This window comes from Lactuca serriola, chromosome 4 (genome assembly GCF_051521515.1).
Source record: "Lactuca serriola cultivar US96UC23 chromosome 4, Lser_US96UC23_V15, whole genome shotgun sequence".
Lineage (NCBI taxonomy): Eukaryota > Viridiplantae > Streptophyta > Magnoliopsida > Asterales > Asteraceae > Lactuca > Lactuca serriola.
The window spans coordinates 318,429,240-318,448,690 of record NC_136411.1 but is presented as its reverse complement, the minus strand read 5'-3'; the positions used below and the strand labels follow the sequence as shown (position 1 = coordinate 318,448,690).

At 31.0% G+C, this 19,451-nt stretch overlaps 1 long non-coding RNA gene and 1 pseudogene across 1 annotated transcript; one reads left to right on the top strand and one right to left on the bottom strand.

The window, feature by feature from the left end:
• The first annotated feature begins 382 nt into the window (after positions 1–382).
• LOC145097332 (uncharacterized) lies at positions 383–2,441 on the top strand. The gene is made up of 2 exons (XR_013704316.1): positions 383–823; positions 969–2,441. It is a non-coding gene; the product is annotated as an uncharacterized LOC145097332 (long non-coding RNA).
• A 2,217-nt stretch (positions 2,442–4,658) lies between these two features.
• LOC145097331 (UDP-glycosyltransferase 84B1 pseudogene) lies at positions 4,659–6,475 on the bottom strand (annotated as a pseudogene).
• Between the last annotated feature and the right edge of the window lie 12,976 nt (positions 6,476–19,451).

Below are 19,451 nucleotides of genomic sequence, written 5' to 3'. Positions count from 1 at the left end.
GAAGTTGTTCAATTTTTCCGGTGAAAAAAATGTTGTTACCCTTTCCAACGAATACGCTGAAATTAATTTGTGCCACATAAATCCATTGAAGCTCCCTAATACCTCGTTTGTTTCAAGCCATTGAATTTTTTCGGAGTGTTCATCATTTCCGGCGAATAAGAACTGAGGAAGAGGGGAAAAAATACCCAGCGTGTGGTGGATCAAATTATTTCAATCATTTTATTTAATATGAAAATACGGGACCCACAATCTTTTTAGTTTTTACCATTATTTAGTAAATAAATTTGAAACTATCATTGTTTGGTAAAAAAAAAATTCGAATTGCCATGTTTTAGTTAAAAACTCGATACAAACACCCTCTAAAAGTTTCTACTTACCGAGAATGGCAAGTTTCTCGTGCAACCTCGTTTATCGGAAATAACTATGCACACACGTCACGACTTAATTTATCATCGTTCGATCACTATCCCATCGTTCGATCTCATCCGTTCCTCATCACCATCGCTTCTATAAAATGCAGATTACGAGAAGATATAATTTCCATACAGCAGACGAATATATATCTCGTCTAGAAATTTCCGATCTGTTTTCTATCTATCGTTTGGCGTGATGGATCTGTCGACGATCTACAATTTGATCCGATTTTTCTTGTGTTTCTATAAATCGATGATGTTTTACGGAAAACCGATGATTTCGATACGAGTTGTTGATTTATGACCTCGATGTACCTTTGTTCGGCAGAGATTGATTTGTTCAGCATGGGTCTGTCGATTAACGTATCAGATCTACAGTTTACGCTTGCTAAAACGAATCGGAACGTAAGGTTATATTTCTGTATCTGTCTGATTATTATTGTTTTAAGTCCCTTGAAGATTCACTCTAATTAGTCCATGTCCATCCGTTAATTGGTAGAAGTATATTGCTGTTTGGGTGTTCTATTCATATAGAGTGGGGTTTTAATTTTGTAGGTTTTCTGGCAATTCGTAGCATTCCATGATGATTCTGTTGGATGAGTTTGAATCCCTTGATTCCGTTAGTCGGATTGGTCTCTCAAGATTGATTTGTAATGCGAAACTTGAATTTGATCTATTGATCGGAACTTGAAGTATCGATATTGACATCGAGGTTTGTATGTAGAGGTAGCAATCAGTCTTGTTTTGATTAGGGGATCATGTATGTCCCGATTATATCCTGTTATTCGGCCTTTGCCATGATGGGTGCGCTCGCATGGCAGGCTACCAATCCTAATAAAAGATCACTTTTTGTTTTCGAGGGGAGGTCGCACGGGGTTTCCCGGGATCTCTCCTCTGGTGTGCCCTGTTTGTGCATGGTGTTTGTGTGGTTTCTTCAAATCCAATTCACTTCATTTCAAATTCGAACAGCTGCATCAACAACAATTATCCACTGAACAACATCATCTAGATAAAGTTTAGCTGACTATCACAATAAGGTACTTCTCGTTTAAATGCTTTTCATCGTTTCTGACATTGTTCGACTTTAAATCCATCCAAATTATGTCTCTCAGATTATGACAACCTTTTTGATAAGGCATCCTATTCCTATAATAATTCCGTAAGTGTATATTTTGGCCTTATAATTTTATGCTGGTTCAAAATCGTTGTACTTTTACTAAACAAGTTCACAGATCATTTGCGAACTTTACGATTTTCGTTTAATGGTTGCACCAAATTAATTTGATCGTCTACTACGTGGCAAAATCATGTCAACTCTACACATTTACAACCAAAAAAACCCACTTTTGGAAAGTTTTTATATTTTATTACTACGTTTCGAAAGTTTTTAATTTACAAAGAACCAAAACCAAATGGCAGTCTGCATTTATAGTTCAAATTCGTGGAAATTATAGGGAACTCATATAAATACTGGCTGTTAGCTGCCTATGGCTTTTGATTTTGTGGATGTGATGTTATATTTTTGAGGTTTTATTGTATAATATTGTTATACTGGGCGCTGAACTCTTGTATCATTGTTGATTTGAATATGTATACATTATATTCTGCAATTCCCCTCTTGTGAGGTTTTTGGTTGGAGGACACAATGTAAAAATGTCGGATGCTGTCATTGTGGAAGCTTCTGGTGGATTGTGGTTTTTAGCCTTTGAAGGCTGTGATTGTTACCTGATTTCTGCTGGATTAAAGACATGTCGTTTTTTGAGTTTTAATGGTGTGTTGGAATCATCTCTACTGCGACTTGCTGTTTGTAGGCGTTCTTCTTGATGCTGCTGTTTCCATTTCTAAAATTGGATTCTGGTAAACAGTTATGGTCTTCACTTGGGTTTATGTTGGAAAATCGTAAAATTAATGGGAACCAAGTTCTGTTTTTATGCGGGGCTCTTTATATAATCAGTCATCTAAAAACTTTTTTATTAAAAAATGTAAAACAACAATTTTTAATCGATGGTAGTGGGCGATTATTGGGAATTTTTTTTTTTTTGATATTTGTTGAATGTCGAAATTGAAGTAAAAAAAGGCACTGCGAACTTATTTGAAACCAAATTTTAAGTGACTATTTTAATTGTCAGGTGTTTAGACGTTGGTTGCTTTGCAATTTGCATTGTGAAAGATCTGTAAGCTCTGAAATGGTAAGAGCACTTGGGATCATTTTCTGAGAGGTTGGTGGTTCGAATCCATCCAGATCTGTCTTTCTTCAAGTTTTTTGAAAAAAAGTTCGAGACTTAAATAGGAAGACATTTTTACGTGTAATTATTGTTATTTTTGTGCCAAGTTCTAATTTTAGAAATAATTGTTGTAGATAACTGACTAGTGAAAAATAGTACTTATATTCATCAGTTACTCGACAAAGATCATAAATAGTACTTTTAATAATCTTTACCTCCTAAACATACATATTGACCATGTGCATTATTTTGTGAATCATTAATAGATTCAGAACCTAAAAAATAGACAAATATTGTACACTCATTAATCATAATGAGTTCTTTTATCAGATTTATGAAAACTTTATTATAAAATATAAAAGGGAAGGAAACTAATAACAATTTAATCACTTACTCTCCACATTTTCGTCGAGATCTACATTAAAAAAAACATTTCAAATAAATATTAGTATAAAATGGTTGATGTGTTTATTATGATTAGGATTATATAAAGATTTAATATAAAAATAAAAGTAAAACTTACCTTGATCCTTGACTTCATCATCTAAATTTTCACCAATACTACGAAACTCATCATTATCATCAATGTATTCACCATTTACAGAAAAAGCATGACCATTTGATGAGTATTCTGTAATCATTGGATCGTTATTGTGACGATTGGAAGATCGAGTATTATTGTAATGATTGCACGACTAAGTGTTAATTTGGAGAATGAAACGAATAACATGGGATAATATGGAATCGATTACTATATGTGATGATGGAGTATGTGATATGGTTGATGAGGATATGAGTATGAAACGTTCAAAAAAATGATGCATGATTTTAGGAACGTAAATTGACTGGTGATATTAATATTATTGGGTAATGTCTAAAATGCCCCGTATATAATTATTAATTAATTAAAATTGATTATCTGGATAATAATAAAATGATAGGCTATAAATTATGCTCACATCCTCACTTTAATTATTGTCCTCAAAATAACTTATTATATATATATATATATATATATATATATATATATATATATATATATATATGCACATACATCGAAATCCAAAGCAAAATGGGCGAAACAGCAGCCGATCTTAAAGGGTTACACTTTTAAGGGCTATTTTGGGATAATTGTAATTTTGGCTAAAAATAAAAAAAAATAATAATAAAAATTAAAAAAAAAAAAAAAAAAAAACTTTTAAGAGATTAAGCTAGTTGTGTAACTATCCCTAAAAATTAATGACTAATCATATGATTAGATTATGTTTATAGAAACCGGTTACAACCTAACTTTTTATTAAAATATTATTTTATCCCCCATCAACATAAGTAATTAAGTATGATGGTATACATACTTATTACTTATATAAATCGTCAAATAATACTATCTACCAATCTTAATTCTTATATAAAAACTAATACACTCATATTCACACATGTACATAAAACAATTTGAGAAGGAATATATAGAATTCCCATAATTAATACTATTTACCGATCTTAATTCTTTTTACCATTAATGACTAATCAGTAATCATATGATTAGATTATGTTTATAGAAACCGGTTACAACCTAACTTTTTATTAAAATATTATTTTATCCCCCATCAACGTAATTAAGTATGATGGTATACATACTTATTACTTATATAAATCTTCAAATAATACTATCTACCAATCTTAATTCTTATATAAAAACTAATACACTCATACTCACACATGTACATAAAACAATTGAGAAGGAATATATAGAATTCCCATAATTAATACTATTTACCAATCTTAATTCTCCCATAATTAATTGTGAGACCTATATAATACATAAGTTAATTTATTTATTTTTTTAATATAAATGTCAAAATATTTGAGAGTTTTGAATTGATAGTTAAATAAGCAAAATAATGAATTATTATAATTGAAATGTTTTTTAACTTTTAAATTTAAATAAATAAACAAAAGAAAATAATAAATATATATTTTATATATAATTTCATCAATTTTTTAAATTTCACATTATAAATGAAATAAAATACATCTTTAATTAAAAAAACAAGCTAAATTACAATTGACGCACAGATTGAAAAATTACAAATACAAAAGATACAAATCACATCTTTTTATTCTTCCTTTCTTCCAGATTGTGCTGCCTCTATTCCCTTTTGAGCTCCTTTGTTTAATCTAAATCGAGCCTTTAAGTTATGACTTCAACTTAACTTCTCTAGAGATCCTCATTGCAGAAAGCACACCATCGCATTGCATACATAAATTTCATGAGCAAGAAGAAGACACTCCGTCTACAAACAACTCAATGTTCTTGTCCGACGAGCCACCATCTGCCACCGCCTCACACGCCGCCCTTTTCAATTCCGCCGCGTTCTTTCTGAATTCCTCCGATCCAGACCCAGTCAGAACCTCTTCCACGCATCTTTCTAATTCTTCCCCATCAAAAAGTCCTTCTACATTCTTCTTTAGTTTCACACCGATTCTCCAAACATCGGTAACAAGCTTTGCATTCGTTGGCTGATCAGTCCACTGTGGACAAGCAATCATCGGAACACCGGCCGTTATAGTTTCAATCAATGAGTTCCACCCACAGTGACTTATAAAACACCCAACTGATGGATGTGACAACACTGCTGTTTGTGGGCTCCAGCTCATGATCAATCCCTGTTCCTTAATCTCTTCCAAGATCTCAACTTTTTGAGTTTCTTGATTTTCCGGCAGCTTCACCACCCAGAGAAATGGTCGCTTCGAACTTTTCAGACCAGTTGCTATGCTTTCTATTTGTTTCCGGGATAAAAACAGGAGTGTTCCGAATGAGATATAAACAACTGACGCCGGCGGGTGTTTGTCTAACCATTCCACACAATTACTCTCGCCGGGGGATTTAAACGGAGTTAAACCCTTGAGATCGCCGTCGATCGTCTCTTCCTCCCCTAAACAGATCGCCGGAACAATCGGTCCTACAGGCCAAAACGGAAGTCCGGCGTCATTCACTGCTTTTATCACATCTTTCTCAAGCTCCATGAACGAATTCCCCAACACCCATTTGTACTTGTGAATGTTACAAAAGACTTCCTTCAATATGCTATCGAACGTTGACATCGTATTCGCCGGAAGAACGAAAGACGGGAGATCCTCCGCTCGTAGCGATGGAACCCCAGGCAAATTCACGACCATACTTTCAAGGTTATTTTCAGTTGGGAATTCGTTGATTCGATTGTAAAAACAGTTAAATATCTGGTAAACTGTACACGCTTGGATCCAAACCATGGCGCAGGGTAGCCCAAGCTCCGCCGCGACGTCAGCCGCCCAAGGAAGAAAAGGCATGGTTATAACACATGAGAATTTTCGACCACATGATCCGATTAAGGCGGAGAGGTTTCCGGGTCCAAACCTACGCAGTGAGCTCATGAAGATATCTATGTCTCCGTTAAGTCGATCGTGATCTTCAGGTAGGCCGTCGGAAAAATACTCGAGGTGTACGCCACCGACGATGGAGGAGTGGTTTTTTAGGGCAAGGTCATTGATGGCGAGGGTGACATGGAGGCCTTTCAAAACAAGACGTCTGGCCAGCCTTGTCATGGGGTTTCGTGAACCAATAGCGTGCACTGAAACAAGCATCACACTTTTTTGTTGATTGTGTTCGTAAATGGAAGCCATTGTTACTCTGTTTGTGTGTTTTGTGGTGTGAATACTGAATAGACGATGATGGGAAGAAGACGGAAACCTTTAAGTTTTCAAATGAGTATATACTAGGAATGGAATGATCTGCAGGAAATGTGTGAATTGTGATGTGTCTCCTTTTACTTTTCACAAATGGGTTTATCTGATAAGATTCGACAGCATAACAGAGGAGAAGGTGTTGAATACTTTTCGTCTTTTATGATATTTCAAATAATTTATTTGGTTGTTCAAATACATGCAAAACACGTGCCCGGGTCTTTGACATTTCAGAGTTCAAACGATGTTTCGTAAGTCGTAACTCTATTATTTTTGAAAAAAGATTTGGAAAGGTAATTAATTATTTGTTTTTGTTCATATTTAAATAATTTTTTAGATAATTGACGAAATTGGTAAAAATGTTTAAATATATCACTATATCAGGTTATCTTAAGTTATAAATTATTTGAGATATATGTGACATCATAACAAACAAATACATGACAACGATTTAAGAAGGTAATTGAGGATAATTTATTTGTTTGTTCAAAACTAGTTGTGAGAGTGATATATTATATGAGTTTATTGAAAAAATAAAAAAAACATAAATATCTAACGATTTAGAAATTTTTAATTTATATAAAAAAAAGTAAAATATTTAATTATTAAAATTGAAATGATTATTTATCTTTTAAATTTAAACTAATTATTTAAATAATAAGCAACTAAAATAATTGGATTCAATTTAAAGTTTTACAAATTATAAAGAAATTTGTATTAATGAATTGTATATACATTTATTATATTTAAGTATTTTATGGAATTTAATAAAATAAAAAAAACCACAAAATGACACATGAATATAATTTAATCTGAATTTACCACAAAATGACATGTGTCATAATATATAAGAGGATGACAAGTGACAAAATTATTTTCATTTATTAGGGAGCATACACACAATATACGCCATGTGTCCAAGTTTATTCACAGATGGGTTTGTATTTGATTTTCAAATTTGTTAAAAGGATCTGGATCAGTACCGATTCATTCCAAACCAACTCTGCTTCCAAATCAAATTCAGAGCCATAAACATTTGAAATGGTATACATTGCCACACATTGTGGTTATTGAATGTATTCATCATCATAAGCATTTGAAATGAAAGAAGATGAGTATCAAAATAAGAAAATAGATAAATGATTATTTTGCTATTATTAGATATTTTATAATCAATAATAATTGGTTTAGCAAAATAAATATATAAATAAATAACTTGTTGTATAAATGACATTGAACACTTCTAACAATTTCGATGGTCAATCTATATAAAAACAAAATTGTAAAAAATATGAACAAAACAAATAAATAATTACTCTTGTATGTCATTTTTTCGGTTTAATTTGTCACGCATATGTCAAGTAAGTTGTAACCTAAGATAGTTTGTTGGTTAATCATGTACAAAAAATATTTTCTAATATAAACAAAAATGATAGATAATTATCCTCTTAAGTCATTTTTCTTTTCTTTTTTCTTTTATCACCTTTTAATTTCAATCCATTAACCGCATATAAAATAGCCATCAATATTACTTTTATAAGTAAATTAAATTAAAGTTATCATATATTGGTATGTTTTTCAGGTTAATTTCCATGAATTATTTTGATCTAATTAAACCAGCTTACTTTAAAGGTTTTTTTTTCTTTTTTATACGATAATACTGTAAAAATTGTCCATGTGGTATGCATTTTTTTGGGATTTTATTGCAAACCCTGATTTTTTTGGCTTCGTGGTCCTTTTGGCTATGTTTGTACTTAGATTTAGTCTCTCGTAAAATTGAAATGACTGTAATGCCCTTCTGATATATTTTTTTTATGTTTTTTCTATTTAATTCAAATAAAAAGAAAATAAATAATTAATTTGGGCCCACATCTCTCTCTCTCTCTCTAGGAAACCTGCACTTTTGAAGGAAACACACACTCACACAGAGAATTAAACAATGCTCTTCAATTTATCCATCCCATATCGATCAACCACAAACAATATCTTATAAGCATCTAATTCCATGATTTTTGAAGATTTCATCCAAATTCATAAATGATCAACATAAACCTAGATCACAAAATCCCACAACTTCAAAACCCCTTAAGAAGGGATAATGTCATAAAAAACCTTAAGTTTGGCAGAAAATGTCAGTTTTACCCTTCGGCAGATTTTTGGTTCGTTTATACCACAAATTTGTCATTTTTTTTGTCGGTTTTGCCCTTATTACCTGCAATAGCAGGTTTCCAGGTTACTATGAATTTATTTTTGCGAAAAAACCCTTAAGTTTACAAATATTTTGCAAAAAAAAAAAACCCTTAAGATTATAAACATATAAAATATAAATATATATATATATATATATATATATATATATATATATATATATATATTCAAAATTTTATAAAACTAAATAGTTTTCTACTGAAACATATTTTTAGCTTTATGTACGGTAAATTTTATATTTGTTCAATATAAAGTTTTTATATTTAAATTCTAAAAAAGTTACCTAGTTTTATCAAAATTTAAATATATCTATTAATTAATACTTAAACTTTTCAAAACAACATTAAAAAAACGTCTGTTAGCTAATAATAATATGACATTAGTTACATTTAATTAATTTTTTTAAAAGAAAAATGAAAATATTTTATATGTTTAAAAGGTTTGTATTTCAGAAATAATAAACTATCATATTTTTTTATAAAAATAAATACGTTTATATAATAAATTAGACAAATATATTTATATTTTATATGTTTAAAATGTTTATATTAATTTTTGATGTTTAAAATGTTTATGATATTTTTGTAAAAAAAATATGATAATATTATTATGTATTTAAACATATAAAAAATATGATATGTTAGTATTTCTGAAACCTTTTAAACATATAAAATATTTTTATTTACCTTTTAAAAAAAATAATTGAATGTACTTGATACCATATTATTCATATTAACTATTTTAGCATAATTAATTATTAACTAACAAATGTTTTTTAATTTTGTTTTGAAAAGTTGAAGTATTAATTAAGAAATATATTCAAATTTTGTTAAAACTAGGTAACTTTTTTAAAATTTAAATATAAAATGTTTATATCAAACAAATATAAAAGTTACCATATGTAAAGCTAAAAATATGTTTTAGTAGAAAACTATTTAGTTTTATCAAATTTTGAATATATATTTATATTTTATATGTTTATAATCTTAAGGTTTTTTTTGCAAAATATTTGTAAACTTAAGGGTTTTTTCGCAAAAAAAAAATTCATAATAACCTGGAAACCTGCTATTGCAGGTAATAAGGGCAAAACCAACAAAAAAATGACAAATTTGCGGTATAAACGAACCAAAAATCTGCCGAAGGGTAAAACCGACATTTTCTGCCAAACTTAAGGCTTTTTATGACATTATCCCCCTTAAGAATTCCCCTTTGTTGTTCTTGTATGGGTCCAATTTTATCGCTAAAACAGTCCACTTCACTTCTCTATTTCGACTGGAGAATCCATTGTGTCGATCTAATGTTTGAAACCTCTTTAATCGATCTAAAGAACCCATAACACTCTAAAATAGTGAAATAGTTGTGATGGTTGTTGATCGAGATGGGTAAAGAAGGTGGAGAATACGATGAACAATAGCATTAGTGAGTTTGCTCACTTGAAAAGGTTGGTTTTGTCTGGGGAAGACGATGAAGAAGGGTTCCGCCACCCCTCACCACCGATCCTCCATTAGTGACCCATAAGAGATGAATAACTTAGGGAAACCCTTTAGCTTTGAATCTACACAGTGGTGTTGTGCTAGAGTGTAAATCTGATCGAGAATATGGCGATGAGGTTGTTAAATTGACGACATCGCTAAGGTTGTAAGTTCTTTCTATAGAGTTGCAGGTTTTAGAAGAGATGAATGAGAGGTGGATGAGTTTAAATCGATGCATTCTCTCTTGATGAACTAAGCAAAGGAGGCGATGAGTTTATTAGAAGGGAAGGGATGATAGTGGACTTTCATGTATGTGTGTAAGAATATGAATGTCTGTTAATCATAAATCTCTCCTTCTTCCTCCGGTCAATCAATCTGTCCCTCCCTCTTTCTAAATTTTTCTTTAATGGATTCACTAGATTTGATTTCCTGCATCTTGTTTTTTCTAGACTGTATTGAATCTATATTGAGCCATGAAAAGTTGTTGATCTTGATTATCATCCAGATGGCCTCAAAAACTTGTGCTTGCTACCATCGTTGGATCAAATCACCCCAAAGCATATACTTGGAGATGATTTGGAAGCTAAACTAGCTTCCAAACTATTGATTACTCAATCAGAAACTGCTAAGGTTTCGTATGTTACCAAGGATTAAGAAAATAAAGTTTTGTGTGGGTTTTCTTGAGGAAGAAAATAAAGATCAGACCTGAGTTTTGATGAAGATCAAATTTAGATTTGTTCTTCAAATGGAGGTTGAAATGTTTTTAATTACAATGTGTATCTATGTATGGATTTGATATATATATATATATATATATATATATATATATATATATATATATATATATATATATATATATATAGAGAGAGAGAGAGAGAGAGAGAATGTGGGCCCCTTCTTATTTTTTAATTATTAAAATAAATAAATTATTATTATATATAAAAAGAAATGAAAGAAAATTGGAAAATAAATACCTCAAGGGTATTACAGTCATTTCATTATTCAAAAAGATAAAAAACGCAACGAAACTAACTCAAAAAGACCATGAAGCCAAAAAAACTAAGTTTTGAATTAAAACCCCAAAAAAATGCATACCACAGGAATCATTTTTGAAATTTTGTGTTTTTATAAATCAATCATTTCTACATTTTAAATATATTTAGTAATAAGTTTTAAGAGTATTAGCTTTTAAACAAAAAAATTCTAATTAACGAAAAACTTTCTTCAATAGCACAAAGTTAAAACTTTTATTTTAAATAAAAGGTTGTGAATCTAAAAACTATTTCGCATGATATATAACAAAAAAAACTCACATTTTAACAAATTTACTAGGGAAATCTTCAGAAAAGTCCCAATATTTACGGAAAAGTTACACTTTAGTCTCAAGATTTTTTTTTTTGAACAAAAAAGTCCCGAAAACCGGCAAAAATTTGCAGTTTGACCCTTTTTGACCGGTTGAAACCGGTACCAAATTAATTTGGGACTATTTCGTAAACTAATTCAAAATATTGGGAGTTTTTTGTAAACAAAAAATATTAGGATTTTTTTGTAAACAAAAATATTAGGACTTTTCTACAAACAAAACTCTTATTATTATTATTATTATTATTATTATTATTATTATTATTATTATTATTATAAATAAGAATACTTTTTTTTGAACTTGTTATTATTAATATTGTTACTAATACATATAAATGCATTTAAATGAAAATAATAATAATAATGACATTGTTTTAGGGTGGAGGTGGAGGAGATGTTGATCCTTTTAGCATTGAAATCATGAATGTTTGTTTGTATATTTTTACTTTGTATATGGTCATTTCAGATTTGTTGCTATTGTTTTCAATTCAAAATAATAATACTTAACAGTTTAAAAGAAGTTGCATATATGTAAAATTGTTTATAAATAGTTTAAGCTAGAAGGATTTCTCACTTTGTATATAAAAATAGTTAAGGTAGAAGGATTATTTTCCAAATCCAACAGATCCACTTCAAATATCTACATAGGTAGCTCATATCAAAATTCAAAAAATATTAATTACAATATCTTGTTTAATAAAAAAGTAATAGGACATGTTTTTTGGATTAATACTTTTGAATTATTCCTATTACTTTTTATTAAACATAATATTGTAATTAATAGTTTTGAATTTTGATATGAGTTAGCTATGCAGATGTTTGTAGTGAATTTGTTGGATTTGGAAAGTAATTATTCTACCTTAAACAATTTTATATATATAAAGTGAGAAACCCTACTACCTTAAACTATTAATATGCAACTTCTTTTAAATTGTTAAGTATTAATATTCTGAATTGAAAACAATAATAACAAATATAAAATGACCATATACAAAGTAAAAATATACAAGTAGACATTCACGATTTCAATGCTAAAAGCATCACTATCTCCTCCACCTTCACCCTTAAACAATGTCATTAATTTTATTTTTTTCATTTAATGCATTTATATGTATTAGTAACAATATTAATAATAACAAGTTCAAAAAAATATTATTCTTATTTATATTTTTAATAATAATAATAATAATAATAATAATAATAATAATAATAATAATAATAATAATAAGGGTTCTGTTTGTAGAAAAATCCTAATATTTTTGCTTACAGAAAAGTTCTAATATTTTTTGTTTACAGAAAAGTCTCAATATTTTGGATTAGTTTACGAAATAGTCCCAAATTAATTTGGTACCGGTTTCAACCGGTCAAAAAGGGTCAAACTGTAAATTTTTGCCGGTTTTCAGGACTTTTTTGTTCAAAAAAAAATCTTGAAACTAAAGTGTAACTTTTCCGTAAATATTGGGACTTTTCTGAAGATTTCTCAATTTACTAAAATATCTTTCAAAAAAACAAGTTGACGTGTATTTAAAATATCCTTTTAACCAACCCCATATTTAAAAGGTTTCACAGACTTTAACATTATTACAGACAAGTTATTGATTTCATATTGTCTTGTCATACACCAAATTTGTCTTTTGACTTTTGCGTTTTTATATTGATTGATATTTGCTTTTTTATTTTTATTTTTTTATTTTTTTTACATATAAGAATATCGAAAGAAAAATTATAACTTTGATTTCATGTCTATTGCTCAATTTTAATTTAGGTATATATATGGGCCATGGCCTTGGACAACGATAACATGGGAAAAATGTATGATTGGCCTCATATAATTATACCCTCAAATAATTATACGAAGAATAATATAAAGAGTAATTATATAATTATTTTAATATGAACTTTCAGGGTTTAAATACAGATAGAGTATGATTAATGATGTTTTTTAATATATTTAAACGTGTGGAGATTTTCGTCAAGAAAAAGTATTTGTGAATTTCTTAACCGACTTGACCGAAGGAAGGTCAACCCTTAAATCGGCTGACGTTTTGATTTTTAGATGGATTGGAGGGAAACATGTTTGTGGATCTTACAGAGGTATCTCATCTTGAGGGCTTGAGGGCTAGGGGTTTCAAGGTGGGACAAACTGATTTAAAAGCTGTTATATGCAATGTCACAAAACATGAGAAATCGTGCATGGAAAACCGTATATTTTGTGTTCATACTAGTAAGGTCACATGTTCATACCATTTGTGTTTGATACCTTTGGTCTCATCGCGTCGGATGCGGTGAAGCTTCTTAATTGAGTATGACGGATCATGCATAACAATGTTATATCTCAGAGATCTATGGATGTAGTATTCAAAAGAATTGATTTTACCATACAAAAAGATTTGGCGACGCACCTTGTTGCTCGTGTGCCTTCTCACTCATTACATTGTGATAACTAAGTTCTAATATATTGTTTATACGAAATGCTCGATGTCGTTGATATTTGTTACCAGACTTTTTACATTCTCACATAACTAAGAGTGGAACATATTATAGAAGATTTCCAAATTTTGATAATTAGAGTATAAAAAATAATTATTTTTGTAATTATGTTTTAGCTTTAGCTTTTATATATATATATATATATATATATATATATATATATATATATATATATATATATATATATATATATATATATATATATATATATATATTCTTTTACCGTTAAGACCGAATAATGTATCCATCTTTCACCACTCACTTTTTGAATGTCATGTCAGTTTTCCACTCATTCACCTTTCACTCACCGAAATATAGAAAATTATCACATTTCACTATATTTGACTTTTATTTTTTTTAAATAAAATAATTTAATTTTAAGCTTTATAATTCAAAAAATAAATATAATTTCTCCTAGTGGTGTCAAAAAAATTCAAGGGACCTCAATAGTTGTTTATCATTTTATCCGTTTTAACAATTTCCGATTAAAATTTAGAATTACGATTCTTTGATCTATAAACAGTAATTTTTTACTTTTGGGGTTTTTTTCTTTTCACGAGACAATGTGGAATACATTGTTTCTTTAATAATAAAAATAATAAATAAATATAAATAAAAAGACGAAACAAAGTCTTTGTTATTGATAAAAAAATCGGTATGAGTACACATCAGATATCATTTCCAAAAAAAAAAATAATCCGACAAATCAGAAGAAGAGAAAGGGGGCGGGGTAGCCTCCCCTCACTCTGAAACTACAGCCGACAAACCACATTGACGGTATTGTGTGTCGGCGTACTGTTCCCTTCCCCGCTTTGCTCCCACCAACCTAATGTAACTTCCTTGTTTTGATGGTGAAGCATGCCCAAAATTTTCATTTTGATTTGAAACATTCCTTACACAAAATATATTTTTATTATCATTTATAAAAGAGACGTACTTTATTTTTTGGTACATGACTTCATATGAAAAAACTATGGGGTTAATCTAAAAAAAAGCTTATATTTTATGTTTTTTTCGGATTAAACCTAAAAAAATTGTTTGATAAAACCTTTTATATTTTCTTATTTTTCCTAATTTCGCACTTTTAGTCTTTTTTGCCAAAAAAATTGTAAAATTTGAGTGTTTTTTCGATAAAAACTAAAAAAGTTGAGTGTTTATTTGAAACCATTTAGAAGGTTGGTGGTTTTTTTGGAAAGAAATACAAAGTTGAGGAATTCTTTCAGGAAAATGAAAAAATACAAGGTTTTTTTTAGACAAAATTTTATTTGAGGTTTAATCCGGAAAAAACATAAAATATAAGATTTTTTTATTAATCCAAAACTATACTTCACAATTATACAACAAAAAGGTTTAAAGGATTCACAAAAGATGTTTCTTTTTAGATTCATAATTCATATGAAAGATTCATAATTCATATGAAAGCCTTATGATAAACATCTTCATTTTCCACTTGTACACTAGTTCATGAAAAACTAGTTCATGAAAAGGGTATCAATAAACAAATTCTAAGCTATGAAATTTTCAATTATAAACTTCTTGATAGAAGGGATAGACCTATGGTGACATCTCTAATTTTTTTACAATCAAATAAAACTTTTTTTTATACTTATTTAAAACAGAGTATTCTTTAAAAGAATATTTTAGTGTGGAATTGTCTCAAAACATTTTTCTTTAAGATAAAATCAATACTCAATCATGTCTAATGAAACATTTTGTTTTCATTAATATTAAAAACCCTTGTATGTCATAACCAATCCACGATACATAAGCATAAACAAGTTATTACATGCCTTACACATGTTTATTACACTATCAGCCTAAATCTCCTTAATTCACTCAGTAGATAACAATCATTATCCAAATGTTTTCGTACAGCTACCTGTGATACAAATAAACTGAATGGGTCAGACATGAGAACTTGGTGAGTACATAGGGTTTTCAGCCATAATAATATAATTAAATCTTTTTAATATATATATTTCACACTAAATAAATAACCCACTTATCCATTCTCGTTATTCTTACACAGTGATCCTAAAATGATGATCTCAAGGGACATATCCTAGTGGATCACTATAAGCAACGAGTAGACTATACCGCTTCGGTGATTCCTTGGCAATATAAGTCAATAAAGGCAACCATGAGGGGGATAGAGTACATGAATGAACACACGGTTCATAACATTTATAGATTTTTGTTAGTGTTCCACAATATAACAATGTTGGTTATGGCCTCACACCACTATATTATCTTTCATTACCCAAAATAATTTAAGTATGATAAAATAAAATAGATCAGTACTTCAACAATATACGATTTAATCAAGCATAATCATGTCATACTACTTTATCTAGCACAAGTATCATAAGTATATATATAATAAGTACATACTCATCCATCCCATATTCATTGTCCACTTTTAACATTTGAAGTATTTATTTTTCAACTTTGATTTTATATATTTTTGTTTTTGATGTATAATACTTGATGCAAGATATATGAATGAATTGTGTTTTAAATGTTTTTTCATTATTATAAGTTTCATCAAGTTATTTATAACACAAATAAAAATATTTACGGTCAAAGTTGAAGAATACACTTCACAAAGTTAAAAGTGGACAATAAATTTGGGACAGAAGGAGTATAACATTTAAGCATTTAAATACTTTTGTATCTATGTGTAAGATGAAAGTAACTATGCACTCACTTTGTTAAAGGTAGATGATTTGCAGGAAAGTTAGTTCTTCTCCTAACACTTTAGCTTTCTCTTTTAAATAACCGACATACAATTATTACTAAGTCTTAGTAATTGTTTATATTATTCGAGACTATAATCAAAATATCTTGGATTCCTCAGTAATTCCAAAGAATAACAAGTTCTATCAAATAAGGAATGACCATGTATAAGATCATATTGGAGGTAGAATTTGTTTGGTATATAAATATATTGTTTGGAAAATCCACTTGAAACACCTCACTAAGATCTTGCCTAGACATCACTCCCGGAAGTAGATTAATTAGTACTATGTAACGACCCAAAAATCATGACTAAGAATTTCTTTTGAAAAAACATTACTTAAACCATGATTGTCAATCCATAACATGAATTATAGCATCAAATCAGAGTGTTAATTCAAAACATATTCTTATCATCAGAGTAAAACATCCCAGTCTGACTAACTATGGTGTGTGTCATGCGATCATCTCGAGCTCTTCCCTCCGCTACCGGAAGTACCTGAAACCAAAACTGAAAACTGTAAGCACGAAGCTTAGTGAGCTCCCCCAAACTACCACATACCATACAATAACATATAAAGCACATATTGGGCCTTGCCCACTGCATCGGACTGAAGTCCGGACTAACTGGGGCCTTGCCCCCTGCATCGGACTGAAATCCGGACTAACTGGGGCCTTGCCCCCTGCATCGGACCGAAGTCCGGACTAACTGGGGCCTTGCCCCCTACATCGGACCGAAGTCTGGACTAACTGAACATAGCATAACATGATCATAACATATAACATAAGCACATATACTACATACTGCATCGGACCGAGGTCCGGACTAACTAACACATAAACATGCCTGAATCACAAAGACATCAAGCATACTGAACTACTACATCGGACCAAAGTCCGGAACTACTACTATCTAAACGGGTTGGCATTGTGGTCGTAGACCCGTTCCTACTGGAAGGAAAACTCACCTATACTGCTGAACTCTGCTGATAATCCTCTGGCTGCTAATCGACTATTCTCTGAAGCGCTGCTCTCCTAGCTCACCGAGCTACCAACACCAAATAATCGAACTTAGCCTAAACTGTCCTCCAGAGGTCAACTAAGTCAACTCTGGTCAAGGTCCTGGTCAAAGTCAACCTTCCAGTTGACTCGACTCGCCGAGTTGTTCTACCAACTCGCCGAGTCCATGCTCCTCAAATCCTAAACAACCCCAACTCCACTCGTCGAGACTAGCGAGAACTCGACAAGTTCTTCTTCATCTAACACTTCGGGACTATCTTCAACCGACTCGCCGAGTTGTTCTACAACTCGCCGAGTCCATCTCCATCGACTAAGGAGATTGCCTTAGACTCGTCGAGTTCCTCCTTGAACTCGTCGAGTACCATGATCTTCATGTCCATCACGGGCACAGACTGGCTGAGTCCTTCTCTAACCCCACTCACTTATGTGACTCATAAATAGAAGGGTTTGGGTTTTGCGACCCGACTCGCCGAGTCCATGAGCTGACTCGCTGAATCCTCCTTGTGACAACTCTATGTTGTCGATTTCAGTCTATTCCAACACTTCCAACTCATAGATCTGGACTCCTTATGCTAGCATTGCACGTAAAGTTGCTAACTTTACATGCATGCAAGGTGTTATGAGGCTAGAACACCCTAATCTAAACTACAATGGAGGTCTAAGTCATGAAAGGAAGCCATAGCTGAGTAAAGCTTCTCACTCAGAGCTTCTAGAGTTCAGAAATGCTTAGATCTAATCTCTATTCGTCCTCAAAGGATTAATACTCGGGTTGGCCTTGGAAATGGTCCCAAAAGTGACAAGATACTAGCAAAGAAAGGGATCTAGATGATTAATAGCCAAGGTATGAGCTTCATACCTTCAAATGATCTGAGATGACACCCAAACTCTGGATCTATACTCCTTTCCTTGCGCCTTTCTCCTTCAACCTTCAAGATGCACTCAAAAGGGACCTTAATCTTCTCACATAAGCTAAAGAATGAAGTTGGGTGGCTAGGGTTTTGTCTCTGGACAATGGAGGCTGCAAATGAAACCCTAAAAATGAGAATGAGATGCTTAAATAGGGTGCCAAGTCCTGAAATTAGGGTTTCCCAACTCAGACCAGACTCGCCGAGTCGGTCACTTAATTCGCGACACGGGTTGTCACACCCCGAAAACCGAAGGCGGAAACATTTCCGGGGTTGACTCCACGTTGAGTATCAAATCCAATGCACATAGTAAGTAAAGTAGAACAACCATTACATTACATATAGAAAAGTTTTACATTTGTTTCAAAAGTAAAGTTATACAGTTGTGATACATAGTATATAATAACAAAACGAACGGGTCTTCTGCGCACTCCAACCTGGAACAAAATGATCTTCGGGTACCTGTTCTAATGCTGACCTGAGAACACAAGCGGTTTGAAAATCAGCATAACGCTGGTGAGTTCATAAGCGGTTTTTGTTTGTGAAAATGTTCGAGTTTCCTTTCTGTTTCTGAAAATGTTACACACACCAAGAAAATCCCATATTTTCTTAAAAAGGTTGGTTTTTGTTCTCAACATGTAAAGTATAGTTGTACATTGAAAACACGTTTACTCTTGTGAAAATGTACAGTTATGTTATCTGGTTTGTTATACTGTTCTGGTTACGTACCAATGTATCCCCAGGAAAGTCCTATACTTTCCTGATTGTGTTTTACCAATTGTAAAAGATGTAAAGTTATCCGGTTTGTTACACTTTTCTAGTTATGTAAACGTTCCCCAGGAAAGCCCCATGCTTTCCTGAATGTTGGTTATCAATGTAAAAGATGTATTCTGAAAC